Source organism: Pangasianodon hypophthalmus, chromosome 16 (genome assembly GCF_027358585.1).
Source record: "Pangasianodon hypophthalmus isolate fPanHyp1 chromosome 16, fPanHyp1.pri, whole genome shotgun sequence".
NCBI classification, from domain to species: domain Eukaryota; kingdom Metazoa; phylum Chordata; class Actinopteri; order Siluriformes; family Pangasiidae; genus Pangasianodon; species Pangasianodon hypophthalmus.
Window position 1 is genome coordinate 14,272,752 of NC_069725.1, and position 13,830 is coordinate 14,286,581.

The following is a 13,830-nucleotide window of genomic DNA, read 5'->3' on the forward strand; positions in this document are numbered from 1 at the left end:
TGAAGAGACTACCACTGTAACTAAATTAATAAGTACTATACCTAATGAATTGCCATAGCATTCATTGCAATTGTTCTGTTTACATATTTAATTTAACTATGTCTGTTGTTTTAATGGTTGCCATACTAGCAGTTTTGGAATTAAGAGATTAAAAAAAAAACCCACACTGTTTGAGACAGCTGGGCACGTGCTCAGGGGCCCTGGCCACTAGGGGGCATAGTTTTAAACTGAGTAGTTAGAATTATTAGTGAATTAGTTATTATGCTAAGTCATACACAACACGTAACAGCATGAGAAATGGTAGAACACGAGCCAGTGAATGTCGCAGAAGTCACAGAATCTAAAATAAATTCTGAAATATTATTGTGTGGAGGTCTGAATTTGTAAACAATAAGCATTCAAATAGGTGATAACTGTTTTTTTTTTTACTGGAGCTAGATAATAATGAATGATAAATGAAAAAAATGAACATGAATCTAAAATGAGTCTTGCCCTATCGTCAGGAGATTGTGAGTTCAAATCCTGATGATGCCAAGATCTTCTGTAGCCGGGAGCCATTGGAGCAAAATGTGCCGTGCTCTCTGGGTAACATGGCATTATTCTGTCTCCCCTGTTAATCTCAGTGACACTAGACAATCATGGGCATCTGCGATGTCATGTATGCCAAAGAGGGCAGAGAACGCTTTCCTCCAAGGGTGTTACTCTGCCCCATGATTCAGCATAAGCATCATTTCTAAAAGAGGAGATTGTCTGGTTTCATGGGTCTTGGAGGAAGCATGTGTTAACTAACCTTCACTCTCCCTGCGTGGTACCTGACATATGATAGGGGAAAAAAAGAACCAAAATGGACCAAAGTTACTGTCACTGAGTCGAACCTTGTTAAAGAGCTGGAACCTTGTTAAAGTTTAAGGGAATTTTATTCCCTATATACTTGGATGGTTAGTGGTTCTGCCTTTGGAACCTTATGTGAAAGTGAAATCCTTTCGCATAAAGATTTAGGATGTTTATTGCAGAGGGTTCAATGCTGTTGGATCTTATTTCCCCAGAAGGACAAATTAAAAATACCATAAATGTGCAAGACTTTTTTTTTTTTTTTTTAACTAAGAGTGTGGGACTCTACAACTGGAGTTGTAACAAATGAAGGACACTAATAATCAAGCACAGGAGCCCTACATAAGTCTTGACATTATTGATTATAGGAGGAGCCCAAACAGGCACACAGGAAAGCGTTTTACATTGGGGTGCTGGAATTTTAAGCAGCATAAATGTGGTGTGCGCTATCATGTCACACACGAATGATCATCAAATCATTTTTCTTTTACCAGAGAATGTGTGTTGATTACAACAATTATACCACACCATGGTTGAATTCTCTGAAATCAAAAGGTGTTGATTAACAGTTCAGTAGTTACATCTATAACTATAACTATGTTTCTGTAGTAACAGATCATTCACAGGGACTTGTATGGTGGACACGTTATCATAATTTAAACCTAATAGTAAACTGATTAAAAACGTGTTATTTAACAAAGAAAACAGTTTTCTGCTAGGAGACGTTTTTTTTACCACATATGGAAGGTGTCTCGATTGCCAGTGCGTTATAAGAGTCAGGAGGTTTCCTGACACAGGAGTTAGTTCCTGTTATCACTTATATTATAGCACCTATATATAGTCGTTACCTCACCAGCCTGTCTTTTTGCTCTCTCTCTCTCTCTCTCTCTCTCTCTGTCTCTCTCTAAGTTAACGAGACAAAAAAAAAAGCTGCTTGTTGTGTTCCTGAGAAACCGGAAAGTGCAAACTCCTCTGTCCTGAAAACTATCATGGATGTTCCATGACATTAAATGTAAACAGTTAAAAAGCACAAGGTGTCATTTGTTAATAAATAAAAAAATTGTAATCGTTGGCAAATCTCTCTGGTATAAGAGGAACACTGTCTCCTTCATATAATCTTAAAAACTACTTAAATCCCTCTGACTAAAACATTGTTTCATTTATTAAATTTATTTAGGTGTATTCAATATTCAGTAAAATGCAGTAACAGTGTTTAAATTATAATAAATGTGGCTGATATTGTTTATTTATCATTTATATAAATTACTGATTATTGTTGAGAATCACTGCGTAAATAGCAGGTATTCTAAATGAAGGAATTATTTTAAAAATGGAAAAAGTACTTTTGATCTAAATTTCCAAAGTTTCTTCTGTCGTCTATTCCTTTAACTTCCTCTTCATTTGGATGGCCCTCGAAGGTCTTAATAAGGAAGATCTGGGGTTCTGGTCCTTTCAGTGTGCATCTGCTCTACTCAGTGTGCCTACTAATGCCTCCAGGCCTGACACACATAGAAAACATTTCCTCTTCATTTTCTTTCTCTCTGGATTGCTGACTGAACATCATACCTTCCTGATTCTTAATGGTGGCCTGTATCTTGTGTGTGCTGACCCATGGAAGGGCAACTTGGAAGGGAGAATGTGTATGAACAAGATATGGGGCAGGGTTTGAGGTGTTTTAAATGCTTTCTGCTAGGAGGAAGGAGATCTCACATCATGGCTTTCACAGTGGTTGGTGATAGATTTGTTACAAGTTTCCTGACTTGAGCCCATGCAGCATTCAAATGATGGTTCAGTTCTGACAGCATAATTTGACTTCAGTGCAATGAGTCAGTGTGATTTCCTTTTTGGAAAGAAAGGAAGCCTATTCAAAGGCTATGCTAAAAAAAGAGGATAGGAAAAAAAATTCGAACTTATTAGACAAGAAAGCTTTGAGGATTTGGACCAGAAGCTGGGCTGGTTTACTTCTGCTCTGATCCTGTAGTATCCATCTTTCTCTTGAAAGTGGGCACTTAACTCTGAATCTAAAGCATTAATACCTCATATCCATTAGCATGTGGTTTAGAGTTTAGTGCTAATGGATTGGTGGCATCCAGTACTTTATAATGATTAGCTTTTAAGTACTATAATTAATGATTAATCATTAAATTATCATATGCAGTTAGTAAAAGCTTTGAATTAGAAACCAATAATCAGAGGGTTTCATCCCTCCCCTCCATTCACACCATATTTGCCTTCTTTACCTTTAAAAGTAGATGTGTGGACTTATATAGTGTATACTGCTTTAATGTAAACTAATTGCACAAAGTGATTAATTGCAGTGTCCAGTTGTAGGTTGTTCCAAATCATGAATTTAGGGAATGTATTGATTATTAATTATGTAGTAGGAATGGGATAGGTTTGGCATTAGTGAATATACCTTCTAGAAATAGGCTGAATCGGTTCTTTAAATAGAGAGTACTGGAGCCAGTATATTTATTAACGCCAATTAGATGTCTTAGCTCTCTGGCAGTGTGTTCATTTTTTTTTTCTTTTTACAGCAGCTTTCTCCATCTATTGCTTCTGTAAGTGGAATTTTAGTAATTGGAAAAGCCAGCCCTGGCATGGCCAAAATAGGGAGAAGGGCACCATTTTACTCAGCCTTCAAATATATGCCAACATGTAATTGCCTGAATCTTCTCAATAATTATACCACTGCTGTCCTCCTTCCATGCCCCTCAGAACAGAGCATTGATCCACTCCTGTTTCAGATAGGAAGCAAAGTGGAATGGATGTGCCAGCAAAATTGATTTGCAGCAGATTTATTCAAGTCGGGTGTGATGTTTTGGTGCTCATATTCCAAGTTCACATTTCTCCTGGGATTGAAAAGTTAAATAACACACAATTTTAAAACCAAGAGATGCTGTAAATATAAAATTGGCTAGAATTTGAGAAAAAAGCAGTAGCTTATTGTTTGAGCACATTTTTAATGATTATTCAGACAATTGGATGATTGTTTGAGTATTATAAATAATATAATGAATATTCAGATTATTCAGACAAAAGCCTATAAATGATCGCAGTTCAATTCAATTTAATGTTATCTGTTATTTTTTTTATTTTTGTATAGTCCTTTAACTAATGGACATTGTCACAAAGCAGCTTTACAGAAATCCAGATGATGCTTTATATCCCTAATTAGACAAGATAGAAGTGACAATACCAAAGAAAATTGAGTGGAACCAGGCTCAGAAGGAAACCATCCAATGGATAGTGGGCTTATATTCATTACAGCGTACAATCATATAGAGAAAAGGCAAATAGTACCAAATGTGTTGAAAGGATGCAGAATGTTTGGTATCAGCATAAGAGTCCTATATGGGATAGTCTTTATGATTACAGCAACAGTTCTTGGAAGGTGCAAGTCTCTAATATCCAAGAGAAATTATCCTCTAGAAAGGTAAGTCTTAGTCATAAATTTGTTTTTAGGAAGTACAAATCTTGAGGGTATCCATGTAAGGATGTATACTGCTATATCTGGGAGATTATTCCAGGCAGAACTACCACATTTAACTGTGGCTTCAGTAATGTCCAAAAATGAGTCTGGAATGGCCTCTGCCATGCTAGCCATGACAGTGACCCTCAAAATGGTAGTGACCTGAGTGACTTTGGATAGTAACAAACAATCCACAGCACTGAATGTGCATTTTCACTCAGCGCAGATCACAAAGGAGTTCGCTAAGCCATAGGGCAATCATGAGGAGGTTGACCTGGCCCACATATCTGTCGTAGATGTCTATATAGCGTTGCTGGTGGTCTTGCCAGATGAAGCAGAACATCTAGATGTATGCTGTCCAAGCACTGAATGCAGATGCACTGATGATATTTTAGTGAAACCTACGATATCGATGTGGCATGATGTGACATGCCATAGCAATATGTTAGCCATATTACTGCCAGCACTGGAACAATCTCTACAATCTGCATATGTAGAGAATATGGAGTGGCTCAAGTGTGATTAGCACAATCCACTTTGCCAGATGTGGGATCAACTCTGCCCTGTATACCAGGGTCATTCTTTGGACCTCCTGCCAAAGAGGCTCTGGAGAGGAGAACACAGGTTTCAGAGCCACAAAAACCAGCAGGGCCAAACGGACTACAAAGATACTTTTCAAGTTTGTCTTGGACAAACATTTCAATTCAAAGTACCTAATTCAGCCCCTGTTTGGACCCTTATCTCAGAAAAAGGCTCTAGCTTGCTGGTGACTTAAGGCATCGGAAAGAGATCACCATCTATGCCTCCCTTACTGGCTGGGGTGCAGCGTGGTGCCTAAGCTGAAATTGAGGGCGGACCGTCTGGCCTTCAATTTTTCTTACCAATGCTGAGATATCTCCATGTGTCTGTTCAGACAGTGTTGTGAAAGTGAAATATATTAATAATCAGGGATGAGATCAGATGGCTGTCTCTGCCTTGCACAGAAGCTCCTCAGATGGGCCCATCCAGAGATAGCTTCATTGGGAGCAGCTTACCTACCTGGATTGTACAATGGTGGGACTGTTCTGTCTGCACCCAAAAGTGGCCAGCATGCCTTTCCTGCTCTACTAGTGATTCTGCCTATGTTGCACAGATTTCAGCAACTAAGCCAAAGAGCTTTGCTTCTGGCGCCAAGATGGCCACCATGGCCTTGTTTTCACTGTCTCTTTTGTTAGTGGTCAGACACTCTAGAGGCTTCCTTGCTGAGCTTGTCTGCTATTCCAAAAAGATAGAGAGATTTGGCACACACAACCAGGTCATCCGTGTCTGTGGGTTTGGCCCCTCAAACTGAGGACTGTGACCTAGCAGTCCAAGAAACACTCACAGAATGGATGAGTCCCTAGTACATGGACTTTGTATGCCCTTAGGTGGACCCTGTTCTGTGGTGGTGCATCTCATCTGCTGGATCTGGGGCACTGGCTAGTTCCCTAAATGCTAACATTTCTTCATGAACTGCTAGGTCACAGCATGTCCCCAGTGACACTGTAGCAATGAAATCTCATTATTCTCATGTGGGCCAAATATGAGAGCAATGGACCAAGAATGGCATCTTTCTGGGGGCTCATAAACTTATTATAACCTTCCTGAAAGGTGCAAATCACCTCCACCTGATTCTCCTAAGAGTCTGGGAGTGTACTGAGTGTTTCATCTTTTGGAGTGCTGTGTTCATCGCAATAATCAACAGTGGCCATCTGATCCTCTGACCAAATGCTCATCTGTCACGGAGGAAAGGCAAGGGGGGGGCTCCATGTTCACTAACAAGACATTGGTCCAATGCTTGGTGGACATCATTGTCATGGCCTATAAGCCCATAACATGCCACTCTATAAGGAGGCAGTCTCGTCCTCATGGGCATTACTTAGAGGCATCAAGGAATTCTGTGCAATGGTCATCTCTGAACACTTTTCCAGTTGTGTATGTTCCAGGTGATTCTCACCATCCCTGGTTAGAAAGGGTGAAACATAATACTAGCTCTCTGAATCCTGGAAAACAGTGTGTGGTGTTCATGCCTAAGTAGGAAGAAACACCTATAAATTACCAAAGTTCCTGGCACAGTTGGTTTACATTTAGTAATGCCCACAAAAGTCCACAGAAGGTAAAGCTTGCAAAGCTGAAAACGACTAAATGAAAACTAAATGCTAAAAGAGCACCTCCTTAGCACAGCATGCACTAAATCTTCCACTGATGCAGCTCAGCCATTGCAGCCATTTGCTACCATAAGCACACACTAACTCTGCCTTCTTTTATACAGTGGCATTTCTTTTGTTTTAACTGAAATAAATAAACCAGCATATTCTGTATATAAATTTGCAGTACCTCATGCCAGTTATACGATCTGAAACCAATTAGTTGAGGTTCACTTAATACGTAAATTTTCACAAAATTGGATACAAACGTTTTTCCAAACTAACTGAATGGTGGTCATTACCCATATCCTACAGATGCTGTAGATGGAGATTAGCTTGAAAACAGCTGCAGCATTCCTGTAAGTAGTGTGACTTACTTAGTCACAGATCAAGCAAACACTGCAAGAGCTGCAAAAGAGTTCATAAAGATAGATCTGTATCCACTTATGAGATTTGAATAAACCATTATTCTCAATATGGGGCAAAAATGAAAGGTCCCCTGCCTGAAAGTTCAAAAGTTTTGTAGTTATGTAATGACAGATCGCTTTTAGTCACTATGGCAACTATATTCTACAAAGAGCATGTCACTGTTTAACTCCCCATTATCCCATCAGCCAAGTGTATGTGCGTGTGCATGCATGCATGCATGTATGCGTGCGTGCGTGTGTGTGTTTGCTGTCATTTTCCGCTGTTCAGATGTCACGTTGAAAGCCTGTCATTGTGAGAGACCTGCAGCTTTGTGATGGCTTTGTGATAGTAACCGCCTGTGAAATCTGTGAAGACAGCAGAAAGAAAACATTTTGTTTGTTTTTAGCATTAATGCCATCAGGAGGAGGGTGATGTGCGAAAGAAAAGTCCGATATTCACAGGACAACATTAATAGATGCTAATCATTAGGAGCATTTGCAGTTTTCAAAATGCTCAAATTATCATGAATTCTCATCATCAAATTATTGTTGCCTATGGAAAATGCTTGCAGGACGAGTTGCTTCATTTAAGACGTCCTTGGATTTTGTCTGTTTAATGGAGTTATCTCAGTGTCCTTCGAGTGTACACAGTCAGGATTCATGACCACATGTTGTTTATTTAATCTCTGGGGATATGTTTAGACAAATCTGATTAGCTTTGTTTTTGTTTTTTTTTACTTAGCTGACTTCAGTTAACCTTTCAGCATGCAGTCACTTGTCAAAATGATTGCAATGATATATGATGTATTTATATTGACATAATCATTACATTTCATGTGATTTTGCTGTTTTGACTTAAAGGTAAAGATGTTGGTCATTCCATGTGTCTTGAGCATCAGATTATATCTGGAGATATTATCCACATAAAAATTAACTACTACATTAAACTGAAGGTGTAAGTGCACCCAAGATGCATTTAAAATTTGTTTGTTTTAAAGTTGGTGATTAAAACAGCACAATAAATGATGTTTTGATGCAGCAACCATCTTGTTCATAAAACAGCTATTAAGGAGGAACAGTAGTTGTTCAAATGTAATGAGCTAATTTGCATATTAACACAAAAATATGGCTATTAGAGACACATTTGACTGCATGTGGTTGAAATCTTATCAGGATACAATCCAGATACAAGAATGAAATGGCCAGGTATAAATATGAAATGAAGAAATGGGACATTTTGGACAAAAGCCCATCAGCTGTACAAGTGAAGTGCTTCTGAGGCTGCAGGAGATATTTGAAACCTGTAGATATTTGAAATGGTTGATGAGGTAATAGTTGCTTGTCAAACCATGACATTAACCATGACATTCTAAGAGTGGAGATGAACTCTTTCTCCAAAATGATCAGCCAGTTTCTTCTTGGTTCCTCCAATGTAAAGCTGATTGCAAGTGACACAGTAAACATCTCCTGTGGTGATGTATGAGGAGTGATGCATGACTAAAACGGATCCATTAGATATTAGTGGCTATGTTATTTAATTTACAAGTTTACATGAACACTTGAATGCATCATATGAAGTACCATAGTTATTATTAGGCTGATCATTTAATTCACTCATGATGAGCAGGTTTTTGATGTTTTTGTACTCTAGGCAGTGACTGGAGGGATGCAGGATCATCGTGAAGGTTTTTAAGTATAATTTAAGGTATTGCTTTATTATTCTGATGACACGTGGCACCGAAGGAATTCACTCTGTCTTAGCAGTGGTTGGATTATAAGTCATTGCATCTGTTTTCTCAGTGGTGTTACTACTGTCCATGTCATCATCTATTACTGTATCCATGGTTGTAAAAATAATCAGAAGAATCAGTGCTTAGGATCAGAAGAGATGTACTATAAATGCGAGTGTAGTGTAAGATCTGTAGGGTTATAATAGATGGTTCTCAAAGAGGAATTTTCTGTAAATCACTGTAATGTGCAAAAAGCCAGGGTGTGTGATGCTCCACAAAAAGTGGTTACAGGAGAAATTAAAATCTAGAGCGCTTTGATTGAGCAGGGTAGGTAGGGTGCTTATCCACTGAAGAACTTTTTCTCAACAAATCCAAATTAAGAGGTTTGCATGAGAAGGTCTCACTCTTCTAGTGCCAGGAGCTGATTAGAAAGAGTGGGATGAGGTCATTGCCTCCTTTTTATTTAGCAAGTGTTTGAATATTGATGTGCTTAGTTCTGCAAATGAAAATGGACTGAGCCATTATTGCCTACTGCAATGACTTCCGTATTTGGCATTTGGATTTTATGCATATGACAAATACTAGCTGAAATTTTCCCCCCATATTTCAACCAAGTGTATTAAGAGATGATGCAATACATTTAAGTTAGGATTGCAAAGTATTCAGTTCAAACTGAAAAGCCATGGCAGTGGTTTTCAAAACATGAAGAGCATTTCTCACACATCATTTTCTGCAGGGGAAAACTATGGAGGTATTGTTTTTTTAATAGCTTCTCTTGAAGTGTTGCATGTTGAGCTCAAGTTTCTCAGCTTCTTTGGTCTGCGGCCATGACTTTGCACCATGAATGATGGATTCCTTTAACAGATTGCACCACAGATGAGTGATTGCACTCAGAGTGACAGTGAGCCACTTGCAAACACGGCTCCCTTTTTCTCCTAACCGTAGTGCTGTAGGGAGGGTGTGCAGAGGAAGATAGTTGATAACAAATGGCATAGTGTGGTTGTCATTTTGTGAGAGAAATTATTCCCACCATTTTTCTGGCTCTTGGGGCATTTATCTAAGCCAGCCAGTATCCTCAACTGTATTGTTGCTGTTTAAAGGATATAAAAGCTGTATTTGGATGTTTTGTTCCTGTGTTTGTTGATTATAATACTGAAAGTGCTTTTTATATGCATGACCTTTTATAAAAGGGAGTGAAAGAAGCATTTTTTGAATTTGGATGAGTGACCAGTGTTTCTAATTTTGTTTGAAGATTGAGCAATATAGTCTAGTTTTTCAGTACTCATTTTTTAAGTGATTGTTTAAGGAGCAAACATGAGTTTGGATTTACTGAGTAATGTTAGCTATGACTGTGATGTGTCTGATACACATGGAATCACTGAATTACATCATTGAAGAGCACTCAGACAAAAATGAATAAAGCAAGTGGTTTTGTTGAGGTCTAATGAATGTCTCTAACAAAAGAAATCTACTTTAAAAAGTTCAAAAGCATAAGAATTTGATTTTTCTCCCCTAATTTTTTTAACTTAATACTTTATGTGCATGGCTCAGTTTTTCATGTTGGTGTAAACACAGAAGTTTACAGACACTGCAAAATAGTTGTTGTGCATCAATCTCTGTGGTTGTATTGCTGCAAATTTGTAACCAAGTAATGCTTACCATAGTGTGGTGAAAGGTTAATCTGAAAAGACTAATATCAAAAAATAAACTTTAATCGTGGTCATACAAATGCTCAGCTTCATGTTATTTTGATCGTAAAATTGTGTTCCCACCTGTAACAAACTGAACCAGGGTCAGTTTGGGTATGGCTGTATGGGTATGGAGTATACGGTGAAGTGTCCATATTTGACAAAATGGACCAACCTAAAGAAAATATTCAATAAGTTCACGACAAACAATGAAGGTGAAGGTCCCCTTACCTGTGCACACACACCTATTGCTCTGGTAATGCATCATGCCCATCATATTGGTTTCATCATCCAGTGTGCATATGGCATCACTTTCTTGAGGATTACCACTTTTCTGGCCCAAGAGTGAAAGAGTGAAATAGGCTGCTCTCTTTGGACTGTCATGCCTTCATGAAATTTATGTCCATATGGACTGACGAAGTGCCAGAATCTTACTGTGTCCTCCATGCTCAGTATAGCAAAGCTAGCAAGGGGTGCCTGAAGTTCTGTTTTACAGTGTATGCACTTCATAATTCCCTGGGCACTGCAAAAACTCTAAAGGTTGTGTTTTGTGTTTTCTGTTTATACAAAAAATATAATCCTTCCCAAGGTACATATACTCACAGAAACATCAGTAAATGGATTATTTGTCATCTCATTTGTCATCAGCATTCAAGGCACATTGCCTCTTTGCAGGATTATCCACCATCACACTGACTTCTGACAGGAACATAATAGATAAAGGCACATCGGGGCAGCCAGAACAGCTAGGGGCAATGAGATCTTAGCTAAGCAATCATATCTCTAGATACAGCACTTACAGCCCATAAAGGTACTTCAATCTTGCTATCGACATTTTAATGACCTATTGTCTCTTAAGACAAATGCACTTTTGATTTTGTGCTCCACCGGACCATCGACTTGACTGCAGAAATGTTAGCATGCAACCTCAAAGGCTGATATGAATGACTGAGACCATACAAAGGGCAAAAGGTCCAGATGGATGTCACAGCGTTAGATACTGAACTCATTTCTGCCAAATGACCTCTGCTTTCTGGATGCCCTCGTATTTATGAATATTTTTTTATCCACCTATTTATTCACTTATTGTGTAAAGATTGTTATAAGTTGGTAATTACTGTATGTATTGTTCAGAACCTTGAAAGTTTTTGCAGAATGTGTTCAAGCACCTCAAACCAGTGCAGTAGAGAAAAGAACCATTTCCTTTGGACTTGTTGTGTCCTCCTTAAGCTACTAGGTTTTACCTGTATTTCGGTATCCTCACAGACTTTCCCAGATGAAATGAAAGTGTCATGCTAAAATCACAAGGGCTGGTGGGTATAACAGGAAGAGGATATTTTCATCAAAATACATTTATGGGATGGGATGGCAGTCTGTCACAGCGCAGCATGCACACATATTCAGACATGTCATTCGCACCTAGGGGCAATTCAGCTTAGCCAATCCACCAACTAACATGTTTTTAGGAAGTGGGAGGAAAACAGAGACCACAGAGGAAACCCACGCATACACAGAGAGAACATGCACAGAAACTTCAAACAGACTGCAACAAGACTGAACTGGGGACCCTGCTCCACCATGCTGCTTTCCATAGGAATTTGAATGATTTATTTTCTATGGACAATCATACCAGCATGCTAATTAGGAGAATAACGAACAGAAGTTATGTCCCCTGTTATATTCATAGAGATGGAGCAGTTGGCTACATATCACCAGTTTGAATGTAGCAGATCAGGTGTTATATTGTTAAAAATCATAACATTTGTAAACAGTTTCATCTTCCATTTATGTACCGTTTACAAAAAGATTCTACAGTAATATTGACAGAATCCTTTGAGATAATGGCACAGATTCTCCTAAGGGGAAACAGCAAGGGGAACTTAATAATGGTGTGTTGAGAACAGCATTGCACTGGATTCTATCTGTATTGAGGTATAATATTTAACCACTACAATAACTTGTGAATAAAGTTATTGTCAAATAGTACATTTTAAATTAAATGGCCCCTCAAGCTACTGTTTCAAAAATGCTACTAACAATTTTATTATTGTAGTTGAAGAACAACAAAGGGCTTTTTAAACAGGAAATAAAAGAGCCCCTGCATCTGACTGCCTATTATCTCTTACAGATGTCTGATTCGGTATGCTTGGACCTGAACACGCATTCAGCTCCAGTGATTGAGTAGAGATACACATCATTGTGCTTTCTGATGTGCTTTCGCTGGCCATTTTTGCATGATGTTCAATATTTCGCAGGACAGTAAGCTATACAATCCTTTAAGTTTCTTTTTAAAAAGCTAGATGTGTGCTGGTCTTTATTTAAAAAAATTACATTTCTTAAATAATAGTCCCAGGTACAATTTCTGCAGCTTTATAAGGACACAGTTCTTCTACAGTTGCATTTACTCCTTCTTATTCTTCTTATTATTTTTTATTTAATTTTTTTTTGCATGCAAAACCCAGCAACCTTCATTGTGTTTTTTTGTCTGAAAATACTGCAGAATTCATAAAATAAATATCAAAATTATAATAAATAGCAAAATTTTTTCATAATAAAATTATATATATATATATATATATATATATATATATATATATATATATATATATATATATATATATATATATATATATTTAGTTGGTTAGTTAGTTATTTAATCTTATTACTTTTTCATTCAGGAAATGTAAGACTGTGTATGCTGTAGGACTACAATTGCTAAGAACAGTTTGCACTCAAGCCTCCATCACTGAACAGTTAATAACTTCAGTTACATTTACATTTATGGCATTTGGCAGACGCCCTTATCCAGAGCGACTTACAATAGTGCAGTTTGATACAATAAACTTAAAGTTAAGACTATAATGACTTCAGAAATGACTCTGGTGCTAATACTCATAAGTTGCTCATAACCTCATAAGTTCCTGTTTGCACAATTGCACTTTTTGACTATATGGTATACACTTATAGAAGAGAAATGATTTATAATTGCACTATCCGGTGTCACCCAGATGAGGATGGCTTCCCTTTTGAGTCTGGCTCCTCTCAAGGTTTGCTCATTCAGGATAAATTTATATATTTAAAATGTATATCCAGAATTTATATATTTCTGTAAAGCTGCTTTGTGACAGTGTCCATTGTTAAAAGTGTAACAGAAATAAAATTGAATTGAACTGATTTGAATATGCTTTTGTATATCCTAGCTACATAGAAATTATCGTGGACATTATAATGTAAAATATCCATGCTTGACCTGGAGTAAGCTGCCTAGGTAGATTCCTTTTTTGTCTTGAGACAAAGGTTGTTCCATTAAAATGACGGCTTGGGGACATCTATCTCCTAAGGCTTCTCTGATAGAATTTTAAGGCAGTGTCACATATCTTTCTAACTATTAGGAATCTCATAATTTTTTTTCACAGGGTACAGTAATTTATCAACCATTTCCATCTCAGAGCTTCAGCGCTTCCATCTGAGCTTTGCCATTTTCTAAAGTGCCTAGTTATTGCCTTTTTTAAAAAAATCTCCTGGCTTATGCACAGA

The 13,830-nt window shown here is 37.8% G+C and overlaps 1 protein-coding gene across 9 annotated transcripts in view; it reads left to right on the forward strand.

Annotated features, from left to right (window-relative positions):
* si:dkey-178k16.1 (band 4.1-like protein 1) overlaps positions 1-13,830 on the forward strand; it is a 61,566-nt gene that overhangs the window by 1,251 nt on the left and 46,485 nt on the right. The gene's annotated exons all lie outside the window — the stretch shown is intronic.